We start from the raw sequence: 19,604 nt of genomic DNA on the forward strand, positions 1-19,604 counted from the left end.
CTATCTTACCGACTATGCCCAGAACAAGTTACATGATTTACATCCATAATAAAAATACAATACACACAAACACAAAATCAATTAAACCAATCTGCCAGTTTAATAATTCAACAGTCCAACAATTAAACAGTCCATCAACCTCATTAAAATAAGCGAGATTTTACAGCCTTACGGAAACTTAAAAGATCATTAAAGGATCTCACCACAAGAGACAGCTTATTCCATAACCAAACCAATGAATAAGAAAAGGCTCATAAGCAAGCACATTCCAGCTGGAAAAATCTTGCAAAAGGCAAAAGAAAACGTCTCTCACACTGAGAGCATAACACCTGATTTGGGGTAAATTGTTAGTTTTTTAGACATTATAGGGGTCTTTTTACTAAGGTACGCCAATAGATTTAGAGCATTCTAACAATTAGCACATGCTAAATGATAAAGACACCCATAAGAATGTAATGGGTGTCTTATTTAGTGCACGCTAATCAATAGCGTGTGCTAAATCCTATTAGTGCACCTTAGTAAACGGACCTTATAGATTAGAACCACATCATGAAAAATCTTAAAAGGTAATACCAACATCTTAAAAATACACCAGTTACTGATAGGAAGCCAAAGTAATGATAGAAAAGGAGGGTGACACAAGAATGGGACCTTATCACCCTCACATCAGCTAGAGGGTTCTGGACAGCCAAAGAATGGGTGTTTGACCTGTAAAAAATCTGTCATACAAACCAAGGAGGTTTAATAGACAGGAGACCAAGTGACATCAAAAGGTTGAAACCAATTAGGTTATTCTAAGTTTCCCCTTCCTCGCGCAGCCAAAATCCCCATATACTCAAAACAAAGCAAATCTCACTATAATTTTCAAACATGCCGGCTTGCACAATATACGGATCTGTACATCTGCTGTCTGGAATTTTGGAAGATAGAAACAAGAAAGGGAAAATTAGGTTCTTACCTTGGTAATTTTCTTTCCTTTAGTCATAGCAGATGAAGCCATTACGTATGGGTTGTGTCCATCAACCAGCAGGGGGAGATAGAGAGCACTCAACTTTTCACAGTGCCTCATGGCCAGCCAGCTCCACTGCCTCTTCAGTATTTGAAGCTTACAAAGCAGTATGGCAAACCGCAATGGGAATAACATGAACTTTCCTCACAGCGAACGATGGCCCCTTAACAAGGGCATGAACTCAAAAGGAGGGAATGAACACATCCTCCTGGAGGGAATAAACTCGTCCTTATTGTATAACTGGAGGGGATACACGCAACCTCCTGGAGGGAATAAACTCATCCTCCAAAACATAAACTGGAGGGAATGGACTCATCCTCCTATAAGTGAACATGAATCCTGAAGACTGTTTTCCAACTTTCTCCCAAGGAAGGAACTTCAGGAAACAAGAACAGAATCTGTTTCAGATTCACAGCATACAGACAATCATACAGGGAGGGCTCATGGCTTCATCTGCTATGACTAAAGGAAAGAAAATTACCAAGGTAAGAATCTAATTTTCCCTTCCTTGTCATCAAGCAGATGAAGCTATTACGTATGGGATGTAACAAAGCAATCCCTATATAGGGTGGGAACAGGTCACACCACGCGCTAGCACTTGTGCTCCAAAACGCGCATCCCTCCTAGCAGCCACATTCAGCCTGTAATGTCGGACAAAAGAGAGCTTAGAAGCCCATGTTGCTGCACTGCATATCTTTTGACAAGAGAGTGCTCCAGGTTCAGCCCAAGAGGAAGAAATCGCTCTGGTAGAATGCGCCTTAAAGGCTACAGGCGGAGACCGGCCGGCAAGCAGATAAGCTGAAAAGATAGTTTCTTTGAGCCAGCGGGCAATAGTGGCTTTAGACGCTGGAGACCCTCTGCGAGGACCTGATAGCAAAACAAACAGATGATTATAGATCCTGAAAGAGATAGTAACTCGCAGATACTGCAGCAGAGTCCTGCACACATCCAACAGGTGCAACTGCCCAAAAGATTCTGGACACTCCTCCTTCTCAAAGGAGGGCAAGAAAATAGGCTGGTTTAGGTGAAACGCTGAAACCACCTTAGGCATGAAGGAAGGCACGGTCCGAACCGTGACCCCGGACTCTGAGAATTGCAGAAATGGGTCTCTACAGGACAGCGACTGGAGCTCTGACACCCGTCTCGCCGAAGTAATGGCCACAAGAAAAACGGCCTTTAGTGTCAAATCTTTCTCCAATGCTCGCCGAAGCGGCTCAAAAGGAGAAGCCTGCAGGGCCTTCAAAACTAGCCCCAGGTTCCAAGCTGGACAGGGTGCTCGCATGGAAGGCCATGCCACATCTGGATGAGCAGCTAAAGACACGCCTTCAACCTTACCACGAAGGAAGGCCAACGCTGCCACTTGCACCCGCAGGGAATTATAGGCCAAGCCTATTTGTACACCATCCTGCAAAAAGTCCAGAATCGGAGACAGGAGCCCGAATGGGTGTGATCGCTTTTGAAGCACACCAAGACTCAAACTGGCGCCAAATCCTGGCATAAGCCACGGAAGTGGAACACTTGCGGGCCTGCAGGAGAGTGGAAATGACTGTGTTTGAATAGCCTTTGTCCCTCAATTGCGCCCTCTCAATCGCCATGCCATAAGACCAAAGCGGCAGGCGTCCTCCATGGCTACCGGGCCCTGTGACAACAGGTTCGGTACCAGAGGTAAAGGAAGGGGAGCCTCCACTAGCATCTGTCGGAGGTCCGCATACCAAGGCCTCCTGGGCCAATCGGGGCGATGAGGACCACGTCTCCTGGGTGCAGCCGAATCCGCAGGAGCACGCGCCCTATCAAGGGCCACGGAGGAAACACATATAGTAGGCCCGGAGGCCAGGGCTGAGTCAAGGCATCCAAACCTGCCGAGCGAGGATCTCTCCGTCTGCTGAAGAAGCACGGGACTTTGGCATTTGAACTTGTCGCCATAAGATCCATCACGGGCTTCCCCATTTGGCACATATCTGCAGGAATACTTCGTCTGCTAGTTCCCATTCTGCTGGATCGATCTGATGCCTCCTTAGATAATCGGCTTGCACGTTGCTCTGACCTGCAATGTGAGCTGCCGACAGAAACTGAAGATGCAGCTCGGCCCAGTGGCAAATCTGTTCGGCCTGCGCCGCCAGTGCTCTGCACTGAATGCCGCCTTGTCGATTTATGTAGGCCACTGCTGTCGTGTTGTCCGACATCATTCTGACAGCCAATCCTTCCAGGGTCACTTGAAAGGCCAGAAGCGCCTGAAACACCGCTTTCAACTCCAGGCGGTTGATGGACCACTCCGACTCCTCGGGTGTCCATAGACCCTGGGCATGCTTCCCCTTGCAATGTGTGCCCCAGCCCTTCAGGCTGGCATCTGTCACTACTAGACACCAATCGGGGAGCGCCAGCGGCATTCCTCGCCGCAGCATGCTGTCTGAGAGCCACCACTCCATGCTGAGTCGGGCCGCAGGGAGCCAAGAAAGTCTGCATTGATAATCCTGAGAAACTGGAGACCATCTTTGAAGTAGGGAATACTGTAGAGGTCTCAGGTGCGCTCTCACCCAGGGCACCACTTCCAATGTGGCTATCATCGATCCCAGCAGCTGGACAATGTCCCAAGCTCGCGGGCAGGGCATCCTCAGGAGCAGACGGACCTGATTCTGAAGCTTGCACCGCCTTAGCTCGGGTAGGTATACATAGCCTGAGTCTGTGTCGAACCTGGCCCCCAAATATTCTAGAGATTGCGAGGGGGTCAGGTGACTTTTGGCCATATTGACGACCCAGCCTAGAGATTGAAGTACTGAGACCACTCTGGCTGTAGCTTGATAGCTCTCTGTTACAGAGTCTGCTCTGATGAGCCAGTCGTCTAGGTACGGGTGAACCCCGATACCTTCTCGCCTGAGCAAAGCAGCTACTACCACCATTACCTTCGAAAAGGTTCGGGGAGCTGTGGCGAGGCCAAAAGGCAAGGCCCGGAACTGGAAATGTTTTCCCAACACCGCAAACCTCAGAAACTTCTGGTGCGGGGGCCAAATTGGTATGTGCAAGTAAGCTTCTTTCAGGTCTAGAGACGTGAGAAACTCTCCTGGCTGTACCGCAGCAATGACGGAGTGCAGGGTTTCCATGTGGAAATGCCGCACTCTCAGGGACTTGTTTAATTCTTTTAAGTCCAGAATAGGGCGAAAAGACCCACCTTTTCGCGGCACCACAAAGTAGATGGAGTATCGGCCGTAGCCGTGTTCGGCGGGAGGTACCAGGGACACGGCCCCTAACTGAATCAAACCTTGCAAAGTCTCCTCTACCGCCGCCAGTTTGGCGGCAGAAACCGCATCAGGACCTCCACAAACACGTCTCTTACTGGGGCGTTGAATTCTATTCTGTAGCCATCTCTGATCAGGTCCAGAACCCACTGAGGAAATATTGGCCCACTCCTCGGCAAAGAGGGAAAGACGTCCTCCGATGACAGGAAACGAGGAGGGGGCCGGCGCACCATCATTGAGAGGGTTGCCCCTGAACTCCAGGCCTAGAGCCGGTGGCTGCGGAACGCTTGTCCGAGCGAAAGGAGTTCCTCTGCTGAAAAACGGGTACGAGAAGTGAACCCAGCAGAACGCCCTGGGCGGTACCTTCTAGCTTCACGGAAGCGAGGTCTATAAGAGGAGTGGACCGCCTGGCCCTTTGAGGAAGGCCTCGGCCTATCTTCGGGCAAGTGCTGGAGTTTAGGATCTCCCAGGCCTTTAACAATTTTTTTTTCCAACTCCTCACCAAATAGGAGAAGGCTTTGAAAGGGCAACTTCACCAACCTTTCCTTAGAGGCCATGTCCGCTGCCCAATGTCGTAGCCAAATAAGACGGCGAGCCGCCACTGCTGACATTTGTTTAGCCGAAGCTCTGACAACATCATAAAGGGCATCAACCAAAAAGAACAAGGCCGATTCCAGCCGCGGAGCCACATCCGAGAAGGGCTCCGCTCCATCTCCGGGCTGTTCCATTGCCTGTTGCAACCACGCCAGGCAGGCTCTAGCAGCATAACAACTGCATGCAGACGCCCGAACAGTAAGACCTGCAATTTCAAAGGACCGTTTAAGTGCTGCTTCCAGCCTACGGTCTTGTATATCCTTCAGGGCAACTCCTCCTTCCACAGGGAGGGTAGTTCTCTTTGTCACCGCAGTTACTAGGGCATCTACTTTAGGCATTGCAAAGCGAGCCAAATGCTCCTCACGCAGAGGGTATAATTGCCCCATAGCCCTGGAAACTTTCAAAAGGTCCCTCGGGGTCAGCCCACTGAGCGTAAATAAGCTCTTGGATGGAGTCATGCAAAGGAAAGGCTCGAGCAGGCTTTTTGGTAACCATCCTAGGATTCACAGAGGAGGCCGTGCCACTGTCAGGCTCTTCAATAGAAAGGACCTGTAGGGCATCTTTAATAAGCGCTGGCAGCTCGTCACGGTGGAAAATCCTCACCACAGAGGGATCATCCAGATCCTGTTGTAATTCTGCACCTGACTCTGGCTCCTCAAACCACGAAGGCCTGCCAGAACTCTCCGAATCCTCACAGCCCGACCACGGGGGGGGGGGGGGGGGGTGGGGGGGGGGGGGGGGGAAGGAGGTGCACCACAATCTGAAGGGGAATTAGCCCTTCTACGCTTTTCTTTATGCCAATTATCAGGGAAAATAGCAGTCCCAGGCCAGAATCCACCGGGGGGGGACAATAGAAGGGGCCTCAGACGACCCTTGAGGGAGAGCTCTTTTCAGCATGTATGCTTTATGCAATAACAACACAAAATCAGGGGAGAAAAACTCGCCCTGGGCACCCAGATCCCGTCCGGGGCTAGCCGCTCCCTGAATAGCCTCAATTCAAGGTCCCCCCCCCCCCCCCCCCCGGGCTCAGGGCTCTCCGTCTCTACGGAGGCCGCGCCATGCGAAGAATTCAAAATGGCGTCTGCTGCCAGCTCTGAGCGGGAAAAATCAGCGCTCACCATGCTCGGGCCGGCTCTTACACCTGTACAGCACGATTTACAGAGCCCCACTGCCGATTTGCGCTTGCCACACCGGGAACAGCGCTTTACATTCTCTGCAGCCATCGCCGAAAACAGCAGGAAAATTCAAAATGGCGGTTTCGCACCAAAAACGCCCCGATCGCAGGCCCACCCCGGAGGAGTTAGAAAACACTCTTACCTCACCGGACCAAGTATCACAGCTCCGGTCCCATAGAAGAATCAAAGGAAAACCTCTGTTCCATTTTTTTTTTTTTTTACGCTGTGAGGAAAGCAGAGGTAATAAGAACTCCGGAGGCTCAGATGAGTGGGAAAGGCAGGGCAAGGCGAACCAATGTGCCTGCATCAACTGAGTGGGAAAGGACAGGGAAAAGCAAGCTAATATGTCCACATCCACGGGGGCATGGGTAAGGCAGGGAAAGGGCTAACCTATGTGCCTTCAAAGTGAAGCTGCTATAGCCTCTAACACCCCGGCTAACAACTGGCAAGCCAGGAGCCACCCCCAGGCAGATTTCTGATGGAGCTCGAAGAAGCTGCAGCCACCCTGTTTGGGGAGATAGAGAATACTGAAGAGGCAGTGGAGCTGGCTGGCCATGAGGCACTGTGAAAGGTTGAGTGCTCTCTATCTCCTCCTGCTGGTTGATGGACACAACCCATACGTAATGGCTTCATCTGCTTGATGACAAGGAACTAAAAATTAAATTTTGGATGTACTCTGTAAAAGTTGTTCACTTTTGCAATGTGATGGATGCATGTGATAATCCTATATAATAATCTGCAGCTCTGCACATCCGTCTGGATGCCTGGGTTCGTAACACAGTTCCCATTGGTCCACCCTGGGGATGACATCACAGGGCGGACCAATGGGAAGTGAGAGGGAAGAGAACCCAGTAGCAGCCACCGGAAGCTCCAGTCCGACGCCCCCCCCCCGCCCCCCCGATTTCCTCCGCCCAAAAACGTTTTACCTCCTGCTCCGCGGTCTGCCGCCAACAGTGAAGCCCTGTACGCACGAAAGCCGCTTCACACTGCCTTTGCTTCTGTTTCAGCTGCTCCTGTGATCCCGCCCTTCCGCAAACAGGAAATGAGGGCGGGACCACAGGAACAGCTTAAACAGCAGCGAAAGCAAAGGCTGTCTGAAGCGGCGTCCGTGCGTGCAGGAGGTAAAAACTTTTAAACAACAGCCAGCTCTTACGAATGGGAGGGGCAGAGAGAAGTCCTGAAACGATAGAGGGGGAGGGGGTCCTGGAACTCCACTGGAAGGGGAGGGCCGGTCCTGGAACTGGGACAGGGGGAGGGGGGGTGAGAGAGGGGCGCCTGGAGCTCTGAGGACAGAGGGAGAGAGGGAGGGGACCCTGGAACTTGCTAGCGCCCGTTTCCTTTCTGTTGGAAACGGGCCTCTTTTACTAGTCTTTGAATAACTGCCTATACTAATGGCTATGGCTTTCTGAACTTTTAAATGCCAGTTGGGCATATATGCTAATCTCAAATGTTTCACACATATCCATCTATTTCTTCCCATGATACAACTTAATTCTATTATTCTGTCTCACTGTATTTTCAAATGTAAACCACATTGAACCCGACTTTGCTTGGGAGAATGTGCGATATAAATGTTAAAAAAAAAAACAAAAACCTTTATCCTCCACATTTTAAGACACTGCCTACCTGCTGGATAGTGATGGCACAAGCAAAGCAAGTTTGGTCCACTGAAGACCAACTCAAAATAACCTGCTCCTTAGCTGGGGCCTAGTATTACCATACTGAAAATGTGACTATACCATGTGTCTGTGGTTATGCTCCACTAATACGTTAAAATATTAACTGGATTTCTTGAAAGGATTATATAAATTTAGGATGCATGGGACACAAACATACACTTACTTATTCAATATCACAATTCTTCATGTACAGCCACAAAACAACCTTTTAGGGTGGATAGTGTTCACAATGAGCTCTTTTTATTATCGACCAGATAGAAATAAGAGTTTTCAGTTTTGGCACAGTATAAGTTATCACAAGAACAAAATATAAGAAAACCAATAGGCTGCATTAGGAGCTTAAAATTAAACAAAAGAGATCTGCATGATACAAAATATTTTTATTTTGACTTATAAAACCACTTGCCCCTTGACAGAACACAAATCACACCTTTGAATCATTGTGGGTTGAAATTCCATGTATAAAAGGGAAAAAAACGGTGATAGGAGTGTACTACCGTCCGCCTCACCAGGATGAGCAGGTAGACACAGAAATGATAAAAGAAATCAGAGACGCGAACAAAATGGGCATTGTGATAATAATGGGTGACTTCAATTATCCAAATATAGACTGGGTAAATGTAACATCGGGACACGCTACAGAGATACAATTCCTTGATGAAATCAAGGACAGCTTTATGGAGCAACTGGTGCAGGAGCCGACGAGAGAAGGAAAAATTCTAGACTGGGTCCTTAGTGGAGCGCATGATCTGGTGAGGGACGTTATGGTACTGGGGCCGCTTGATAACAGTGACCATAATATGATCAGTTTTGATATCGACCTTGAAGTAACTGTACACGGAAAGTCAAATACGTTAGCGTTTAACTTTAAAAAAGGAGACTATGATAAAATGAGAAGAACGGTAAACAAAAAACTTAGGGGGGCAACTGAGAGAGTAAAAACTGTACAATAGGCGTGGACGCTGTTCAAAAATACCATCCTGGAGGCCCAGGCCATACACATTCCGCAAATTAGAAAAGAAAGACGGAACTCCAAAAGACAGCCGGCCTGGTTGAAAAGTGAGGTGAAGGAAGCTATTAGGGCTAAAAGAAACGACTTCAGAAAATGGAAGAAGGAACCGTCTGAAAATAACAAGCAGCAGCATAAGGAGTGTCAAAGCAAATGCAAGGCGCAGATAAAGAAGGCCAAGAGGGATTACGAAAAAAAGATAGCATTAGAGGCAAAAAAACATAGTAAAAATATTTTTCGGTATATTAAAAGCAGGAAGCCGGCAAAAGAATCGGTTGGGCCGCTGGATGACCGAGGGGTAAAAGGGGCGATCAAGGAAGACAAAGACGTAGCGGAGAGACTGAATGAATTCTTTGCTTCGGTCTTCACTGAGAAAGATTTGGGTGGGATACCAGTGTCGGAAATGGTATTTCAAGCGGACGAGTCGGAGAAACTTACTGACTTCACGGTAAACCTGGAGGACGTAATGGGGCAGTTCGGCAAACTGAAGAGTAGCAAATCTCCTGGACCGGATGGTATTCACCCTAGAGTACTGATAGAACTGAAAAATGAGCTTGCGGAGCTACTGCTAGTGATATGCAACTTATCCTTAAAATCGAGCGTGGTACCGGAAGATTGGAGGGTGGCCAATGTAACGCCCATTTTTAAAAAAGGCTCCAAGGGAGATCCGGGAAATTATAGACCGGTGAGTCTGACGTCGGTGCCGGGGAAAATGGTAGAGGCTATTATTAAAAACAAAATTACAGAGCACATCCGAGGACATGGATTACTGAGACCGAGTCAGCACGGCTTTTGTGTGGGGAAATCTTGCCTGAACAATGTACTTCAATTCTTTGAAGGAGTAAACAAACATGTGGACAAAGGTGAGCCGGTTGATATTGTGTATCTGGATTTTCAAAAGGCGTTTGACAAGGTACCTCATGAAAGGCTACAGAGGAAATTGGAGGGTCATGGGATAGGAGGAAATGTCCTATTGTGGATTAAAAACTGGTTAAAGGATAGGAAACAGAGAGTGGGGTTAAATGGGCAGTATTCACAATGAAGGGTAGTTAGTGGGGTTCCTCAGGGGTCTGTGCTAGGACCGCTGTTTTTTAATATATTTATAAATGATTTAGAGATGGGAGTAACTAGCGAGGTAATTAAATTTGCTGATGACACAAAGTTATTCAAAGTCGTTAACTCGCGACAGGATTGTGAAAAATTACAAGAGGACCTTACGAGACTGGGAGACTGGGCGGCTAAATGGCAGATGACATTTAATGTGAGCAAGTGCAAGGTGATGCATGTGGGAAAAAAGAACCCGAATTATAGCTACGTCATGCAAGGTTCCACGTTAGGAGTTACGGACCAAGAAAGGGATCTGGGTGTCGTCGACGATAACACACTGAAACCTTCTGCTCAGTGTGCTGCTGCGGCTAGGAAAGCGAATAGAATGCTGGGTATTATTAGGAAAGGTATGGAAAACAGGTGTGAGGATGTTATAATGCCTTTGTATTGCTCCATGGTGCGACCGCACCTTGAGTATTGTGTTCAATTCTGGTCGCCGCATCTCAAGAAAGATATAGTAGAATTGGAAAAGGTGCAGCGAAGGGCGACTAAAATGATAGCGGGGATGGGACGACTTCCCTATGAAGAAAGACTAAGGAGGCTAGGGCTATTCAGCTTGGAGAAGAGACGGCTGAGGGGAGACATGATAGAGGTATATAAAATAATGAGTGGAGTAGAACAGGTGGATGTGAAGCGTCTGTTCACGCTTTCCAAAAATACTAGGACTAGGGGGCATGCGATTAAACTACAGTGTAGTAAATTTAAAACAAATCGGAGAAACTTTTTCTTCATCCAACGTGTAATTAAACTCTGGAATTCACTGCCGGAAAATGTGGTGAAGGCGGTTAGCTTAGCAGAGTTTTAAAAGGGGTTAGACGGTTTCCTAAAGGACAAGTCCATAAACCGCTACTAAACGGACTTGGAAAAATCCAAAATTCCAGGAATAACATGTATAGAATGTTTGTACGTTTGGGAAGCTTGCCAGGTGCCCTTGGCCTGGATTGGCCGCTGTCGTGGACAGGATGCTGGGCTCGATGGACCCTTGGTCTTTTCCCAGTATGGCATTACTTATGTACTTATGAAACATGTTCAAAACAGAATAATCCATCTGTGTTATCTAAAAGGTAAACTTCTACAAAACAGATGAAGATGTGATTCCATGTGCCCTACTACTACTACTACTACTATTTAACATTTCTAGAGCGCTACAAAGTGTACGCAGCGCTGTACAAACACAGAAGAAAGACAGTCCCTGCTCAAAGAGCTTACAATCTAATAGACAAAAAGTAAAGCATTTAAATTTAAAATATTTAAGCAGTCAAGCACAAGAGAACAGTCACAGAAGGACAGAAGATGTTGAAGGGTGGTCAGTGTGATTAGGTGTAACTCTGGTTGGAGTAGTGGGAGAAGGTGATAGAAGAATAGAAATGGGTGAGGTAAAGTAATGAGTGGGTTGATAGGGAGGTTATATAAGACATGTCACTCTAGGGGTGGGTGGGTAGAGGGGTAGGGTGGGTGGAAGCAGGAGAAGGTATTCTCTGCAGCCTATCTGTGAGATGGAAAATGCTCTCTGAAGCTGCTGCTATAAGTTGTTAGTTTTCTCTCCCTGAAAGAGATCCAAGCCACACCCACGAAGTTCAAACTGTCAGTGGGGAGGGTGAGGGGAGGAAATGGCAGTGCTTGATGAAAAAGAGAGCTCAGTTTGATAGGAGATATACTATAGGATGTCATTCTGAGGCCAGGCTAAGTCTAAAGCAGGAGAAGGTATTCTCTGCAGCCTATCTGTGAGATGGAAAATGCTCTCTGAAGCTGCTGCTATAAGCAGGGTTGCCAGGTGGAAAATTTTTTTCCAGCCCACTGGAGCCCAAAAACCAGCCCAAAAACCGCCCAAACACAAACCCCGCCCCTGACACCCCCACCCCTGCGTCATCACCCCCGCCCCCGCCGTCATCAACCCCGCCCCCGCCGTCACCGGCCCCGCCTCCCACGTCACCGGCCCCGCCTCCCCGTCATCGGCCCCGCCTCTCACGTCATCGGCCCCGCCTCCCCGTCATCGGCCCCGCCTCCCACGTCATCGGCCCCGCCTCCCACGTCATCGGCCCCGCCTCCCACGTCACTAACCCCGCCCAAAACGTCATTAACCCCACCCCAAAACGTCACTAACCCCGCCCCCCCGCGGCCGAAAAAACCGCCCGAAGCACAAAAACCAGCCCAAAAAACCGCAACCCGCCGCGGGAAATTTTTGCCCGCGGCGGGTCGCGGAAAACCGCCCAATTGGGCGGTAAAACCGCCCACCTGGCAACACTGGCTATAAGTTGTTAGTTTTCTCTCCCTGAAAGAGATCCAAGCCACACCCACGAAGTTCAAACTGTCAGTGGGGAGGGTGAGGGGAGGAAATGGCAGTGCTTGATGAAAAAGAGAGCTCAGTTTGATAGGAGATATACTATAGGATGTCATTCTGAGGCCAGGCTAAGTCTAAAGCAGGAGAAGGTATTCTCTGCAGCCTATCTGTGAGATGGAAAATGCTCTCTGAAGCTGCTGCTATAAGTTGTTAGTTTTCTCTCCCTGAAAGAGATCCAAGCCACACCCACGAAGTTCAAACTGTCAGTGGGGAGGGTGAGGGGAGGAAATGGCAGTGCTTGATGAAAAAGAGAGCTCAGTTTGATAGGAGATATACTATAGGATGTCATTCTGAGGCCAGGCTAAGTCTAAAGCAGGAGAAGGTATTCTCTGCAGCCTATCTGTGAGATGGAAAATGCTCTCTGAAGCTGCTGCTATAAGTTGTTAGTTTTCTCTCCCAATAAAAGGAAAGTTTAATTCTACTTCCATTTAATTTCAATATATTCCATCATCTTTATAACATCAGGCTTCCCAAGGCAGATTACAACAACAGTTAAAGATGAAACCATCAGGAAACAGGATATCATCACTGAAATTTGGCCATCTGTATTGTATATAGTGTATTTATTTAGTTTTTAGTTTAGAAAAATAAGCACAAAATACAGAGTTTAAAATTGATGTTTCAACCAGCTAAATTAATTTTTTAAGCTGTTTTAGTGATATTCAATTGTTGTTTCATGATATTTATATCTACATATGGGAAGCTTTCAAATAAATTAAAAAGCTGTCCAATAAGTTAAAAAAATCTTTTGTCCAATAAGTAAAAAAAAAAAAATCTTTTGTCCTCCACCTTTCCACTGCCTATCCAATTAAAACAGCTTTAGACTTGTTACAGATGGACCAACAATAAAGAACAATGTGAATGCAGCAGCTCATAGGTTTGCTTGCTTTGATTTGAGTGTACTAGAGATGAAGGCTGTGCGGGGGAGTGGAAACAGAGATGAACCAAACTGGCTTCCATGCTTACAGTGGACTAGATAGGCTCACTTCCACTCCTGTCTATTAAAACTCCTCGATACCAACTATATATACCTTGCCCAAGATCCACAAATCCATTGTAACCCCCCCCCCCCCCCCAACCCAGAAGAGCTATTGTTTCTGGGAAAGCCTCAATCCCTCAAGCCATTGTTTATCTTTGCGGATTTTCTTTTTCTCCAACACAGCCAGATTCGGGTCCTTTATTGGTGCTCCAAATAAAGAGTATTCTAACTACATGTCCTGTTGTTCATCCTTTGGCCAGCTTCTACTCCTTCCTGTTCGAGAAAACAGGGTGAAACATGATCACACAATATCAGATTTTTCAAAAGCTTAATTACTGAATTCTGAACCCGCTGAAGCCTCTTCAAGCACTTACTAGGCAACCCTATAAACAGCTTGTTATAATAATCTATGTGTAAGATTACATGTGCGTACAACAATTAGGCAAAAACTGACATGGAGAAGAAACCTAGAATCATACATAGTTGACACAGATAATAAAAAGAAGAAACTAGTTGAGAAATATGGTTCAAAAGTTAATCCCGCATCCAAAAGTACACCCAGACTACAAACCTAAATCCTTAGCCACTAGAGTCCCTTCACACAGTAAAGATGGACGGGAGAATTTACAGTTATCCCTCCTAATCCAAAGAAATTCTGTTTTAGATGAATTAAACTGCAACTTATTCCTCATCATCCAACTTTATTTCAAATCAAACAGTTTCCTCACTTCTCCAATTGAGTTTCTCAAGCAAAGTCCAATGCAACAAACACAACCAAATATCATCAGCAAAAGAATAAACATGAAATCCATACTTCAAAGCGATATCAAATCACTGCACATACATACAGCAAAGGAGACAGTAATGCACCTTGTAGTACACCATACTTCAGAAATTTAGATTCTGAAAGTTCCAATTCAATTAACACCCTCTGTGACCTATTGTCTAAAAACGACCTAAACCCAATGCAACACAATGTCACGAAGCCCCACTTCCATCAGCCAAGTCAACAATACTGAATGGTCAAGTGTGTCAAAAGCAACACTTCAGTCCAACAAATGAAACATCCTTCCCTATGCCTAGATATTTCTAACAATCATCAACAATATCTAAGAATTATCTCCATACTGTGAGATTTCCTGAAACCAGACAGAGAGAAAACCACTGAAACTCAAGACAGAAAACCTTATCTCTTTACATAATCAATTGCACTAAAACCACCTTTTCTAAAAATTTTAGATAAAAATGGCAAATTCAACACTGGCCTAAAATTACTTGGCTGGCTCACATTCAAAGTAAGTTTTTTCAATAGCAGGTGCACAACTGCCATCTTTCAGGTTTCAGGTACAATGCCTGACCTCAAAGATTCATTAACCAATGACATCACAAGTTTTAACAATACAGGTCAAAAATAGAGGCTGAAGATCGCAAAGAAACAAACAATTTATCCAAGTCTTCAAGAGAAATGGCCTGAAATTGACTTATACTACCATTCCCACTAACTGAAAATGTAGAATCAGATGGTTGATATTGTGCATCTGGATTTTCAAAAGGGGTTTGACAAAGTACCTCATGAAAGACTCCAAAGGAAATTGGACAGTCATGGGATAGGAGGTAGTGTTCTATTGTGGATTAAAAATTAGTAAAAAGATAAAAACTGGTAAAAAGATAGAAAATAGAGAATAGGGTTAAATGGTCAGTACTCTCAATGGAGAACGGGGTTCCCTGGGGTCTGTGCTGGGACTGCTGCTTTTTAACATTTATAAGTGATCTAGAGATGGGAGTAACTAGTGAGGTAATGTGCTGATACAAAATTATTCAAAGCTGTTAAATTGCAAGAGGATTGTGAAAAATTACAAGAGGACCTTACGAGACTGAGCGTCTAAATGGCAGGTGACGTTTAATGTGAGCAAGTGCAAAGTAATGTATGTGGGAACGGAACCCAAACTATAGTTACATGATGACGTTTAATGTGAGCAAGTGCAAAGTAATGTATGTGGGAAAGAGGAACCCAAACTATAGTTACATGATGACGTTTAATGTGAGCAAGTGCAAAGTAATGTATGTGGGAAAGAGGAACCCAAACTATAGTTACATGATACAAGGTTCTACATTGTTGACGATATGTTGAAACCCACTGCTCAGTGTGCGGCAATGGTTAAGAAAGCAGAATGTTAGGTATTATTAGAAAAGGAATGGAAAACAAGAATGAGGACGTTATAATGCCTTTTTATCGCTCCATGGTGCGACCTCAAATACTGTGTGAAATTCTGGTCACCGCATCTCAAAAAAGATATATAGTGGAATTAGAAAATGTACAGAAAAGGGCAACGAAAATGATAAAAGGGATGGGATGACTCCCCTGTGAGGAAAGGCTAAAGCGGCTAGGGCTCTTCAGCTTCGCGAAAAGATGGCTGAGGGAAGATATGGTCTATAAAATAATGTGTGGAGTGGAACGGGTAGACGTGAATCGTTTGTTTACTCGTTCCAAAAATACTATGAATACGGGGCATGTAATGAAGCTACAAAGTAGTAAATTTAAAACAAAATCAGAGAAAGTATTTCTTCACTCAAAATGTAATTAAACTATGGAATTCGTTGCCAGAATGTGGTAAAAGCAGTTAGCTTAGCGGTGTTTAAAAATGGTTTGGATAGCTTCAAGTCTATAAGCCATTGTTAAGATGGGGAAAATCCACTGCTTATTTCTAGGATAAGCAGCATAAAATGTATTGTACCATTTTGGGATCTTGCCAGGAACTAGTAGATTGGACTGACCACTGTTGGAAACAAGATGCTAGGCTTGATGGATCTTCGGTTTGTCCCACTAAGGCAACACTTATCTTATGGAACATCTACTGAATCTTTGCTATACAAAACTTGAACTCAAATATCCAAATTAGAATGAATATTTTCAATTTTTTCATAGCAGAAATCTGATAAAAAGTTTCACAACTCAATGATGTACAGGATTGATCTTCTCCTTGAGAAGCTGTAACTACATTCTTAGTTAAAGCAAAAGTCTTTTTAGATCTACTTGGCACTTTAGAAATCAACAGAGAGAAATAACCTAGCAACTCAAATATATTTATCAGCAATTTCCTCCAAAGACATCTATCTTCATTAACCTGCATTTTATACAAAATCCTCTCAGCCTCTACAACTTGTCACTTAAGAATACTAAGTTGATCATTAAACCTTGGGGAAGATACCCTATGAGAATTTAACTCAGTGGTTCCTAAGCCTGGTTCTGGAGGTACTCCAGGTCAGTCAGGTTTTCATGAGAGAGACAAAGTTCTCACAAAGTCTAAAGAAGCCTCATTAACATTAGGATACTCTGAAAAATTGAAATCCCCCAACAATAGCATATGCTGATAAGATACGGCTAATTTAGTAATTAACTGCTAACAAATCATCTAACACAGACCAACTTTTCAAAACAATTGAAAATGCTAAATTTAAGACAAGATACTCCAAACGTGGACACAACAGTTTGCTTAATATTGGTGGTACTCAAGAACTCACTGAGCACATGCAGATATGTACTTTAAACCACTAGACAGAGGACATTTTTAACCAACACAATCTACTCAGCTTTGAGAGTTCTCTCTATAAAAGATCCCATCTCTATTCAAACAGCCTTCTTGGTTCTCCATCTACAAAAAAACAAAAACTCCAGGGCTACATTAGTATGTATTCAGAGTCTGGGCATTATGGCTTCCAACTTCTGGGGCAGCCAGGGCAACCAATCCCATTGAGTCATTAACCCCCAGATTCTACATACAGCACAGGAGTGCAGGCACGTTGGGGATATCAATCAAATCTACACACGTGGTTACAGAATTCAGGAGAGCGAGCGCCTAGATTTAGGCACAAGCATTTACACCAGCTTTTCCGTGGTATAAATGGCTGCGACTAAATCTAGGCACATCCACCCAACCTAAGAGCTATTCTATAAACCTGTTTGAATATAGACCCTGCTTATAGAATATCGATAGGCGTGTAAATCAGCCACACCTAGATTTTAGTCACTTTGAGCCCTGTTTACTAAGCCGCACTGTAGGTGCACTAACGATAGTGATACCCATTATATTCCTGAGTGTCTCTAGCACTAGCACACGCTAAAAAATCTGCGCACCTACAGCACAGCTTAGTAAACAGAGCCTTATATATAGAATCCAGTCCTAAGTGGCTTCTGAAAAATCTGATACTACCCTAAAAGTTAATGATTCTTTCCTGAACGCCTGTAAAAACAGCAATAGAAGTAACTTTACACTGAAAGCAAACAAAACTGCAGGATGACAGCAGAACAGAATTCCAAAAATGAGCACAATACTAAAGGGGCTGGACTGATGCTTTACACCTCAGGCCCACTCCTTAAGCGACACTCCCAATGACCCCCCAAAAAAGGCGCACCAACCGGATCAGGGCACCTGCAGCTAGCACTCTTCTCTACATGAAGCATCATCTTCTTACAACCACAGCCTAAACTCCTCAATTCCTCGCGCTCACGTTTCTCGTTAAAGCTGGACTTGAAACGAAGACTGAAAAGGAGCCACAGCCAAACCTGGCTACAGTTGATAAGCACGCCGAATAATCTCTTCGCCAATGCTGGGACTGGGAGCAGCCACTTAAAAAGTAACGGCAACCCAAAGGACCTAGAAATTAAGGCATAGCGGACAGGCCCTGGCAGCACGTCTCTGTGGCAACCAACTTTTCCGCTCTCAACTCTGACCCACCACTCTGCTCGCGCAGCCGCAGTCGACAGCGTCCTCCCTACAGCCGGAGTCCGGACGCAAATTCCCAGTAGGAAGAAAACAGGAGAAGGGGTGTTCCTTTCTAGTCCATTATACGGGCTGAAGCTAGTAGGCGGAGCTTGATACGGTTTTAGTTCACCCGTCCCAAATCAATAGCAAACGCTATTGAAAACAGTAGTCAAAGATTATTAGAAATAAGGGACTATGCGTGGCCCATCTGTAAAAAGTCAAAAGCTGTTCCAGTTGGATAGGCAGTGCCTTAAAAGGTGGAGTACAAAATATATTTTTTTACTTATTTGACAGCTTTTTAATTTACTTGAAAGCTGCTCATATCTAGATATAAATATCATGAAATAAAAATGGAACAGCACTAAAACAGCTTCAAAATTATTGTTGCTGATAGAAACAGCACTTATAAACTCTGTATTTTGTGCTCATTTTTCTACGCTGTTCTATAGAATACAGCTGGCCAAATTTCAGTGAGGATAGCCCATGCTGATGGGTTCATCTTAACTGTTGTTGTAATCTGCCTTGGGAAGCCTGGTGTTATAAAGATGGAATAGACTGAAATTAATGTGGAAGTAAACATGGAATCACATCTTCACCTCATCCCTTTTGTAGAAATTTTCATTTTAGATACACAAATGGATTATTGTTGTTTGAGCATGTTTCAGGGACAAGTGGTTTATAAGTCAAAATAATAAAAATAAATATTTTGTTTCATACATATCTCTCATTTGTTGAAACATAACTAAATGTGCTATAAGCTCCTGATGAGGTACATTGGTTTTCTTATATTTTGTTCTTGTGATGGTTTATACTGTGCCAAAACCAGAAATACAATGAGACAGAATAATAGAATTCAGTAACATCCAAAATTTATTTTTTATGTTTTAATCATCTTTATTAAAAGCAAAACATTTTGGTTGAAGCTTCATACAGAACAAGAAAAACCAGTGAACCATCTAACATGGCACAAAACCTTTTACAGAGAACATGCCCCAAGAACCACTCTCCTCACTCCCTATAAGCCCACCTGACTGTTTCCACCCACCAAAAATAACAGAACAGATGTACAGATCAGTAGGACCCAAAGAAGTACAAAACAAGTTATAAACAACACAGTTTATACCAAATTATTTAACCACCCTTAGGTTTTGCCTTTGGGTTTAACTAGGAGTGGCCTAGTGGTTAGGGTGGTGGACTTTGGTCCTGGGGAACTGAGGAACTGAGTTTGATTCCCACTTCAGGCACAGGCAGCTCCTTGTGACTCTGGGCAAGTCACTTAACCCTCCATTGTCCCAGGTACAAATAAGTATCTGTATACAATATGTAAGCCGCATTGAGCCTGCCATGAGTGGGAAAGTGCGGGGTACAAATGTAACAAACAAAAAAATACCATGTGCATCTAAGGTCTATATAAATGAATTTAAACAATCTATGTTTAAGGCATGTAATACTAAATATGTAATACTTGGTAGCAAAAATGAAATAGTGGCTGGCAGACTGTATTTCTTTCACTTATACCTATAGGCTGGGTTGACTTGAATGTCATGTCAAGGTTCACAATGTCAGACCATGGCTGTGTCGGTAGCCCACTTGTGGTCAGCTTCCATTGAAGAAATTTGCAAGACTGCACAATGTGGTCTTCTGTCCATACATTCACATCTCATTACTGCCTTGAGCAGGACACCTGACGCGATGGTCGGTTTGGATAGACGGCA

The 19,604-nt window shown here is 44.9% G+C and overlaps 1 protein-coding gene across 1 annotated transcript in view; it reads right to left on the reverse strand.

Moving 5' to 3' along the window:
- Positions 1 to 17,852, reverse strand: part of PSKH1 (protein serine kinase H1) — a 93,213-nt gene extending 75,361 nt beyond the window's left edge. Inside the window, 1 exon segment of the mRNA XM_030203661.1 lies at positions 17,544 to 17,852. The gene's annotated coding sequence lies outside the window, so the exon portion shown is untranslated.
- Positions 17,853 to 19,604: the final 1,752 nt, after the last annotated feature.

Source organism: Microcaecilia unicolor, chromosome 5 (genome assembly GCF_901765095.1).
Source record: "Microcaecilia unicolor chromosome 5, aMicUni1.1, whole genome shotgun sequence".
NCBI classification, from domain to species: domain Eukaryota; kingdom Metazoa; phylum Chordata; class Amphibia; order Gymnophiona; family Siphonopidae; genus Microcaecilia; species Microcaecilia unicolor.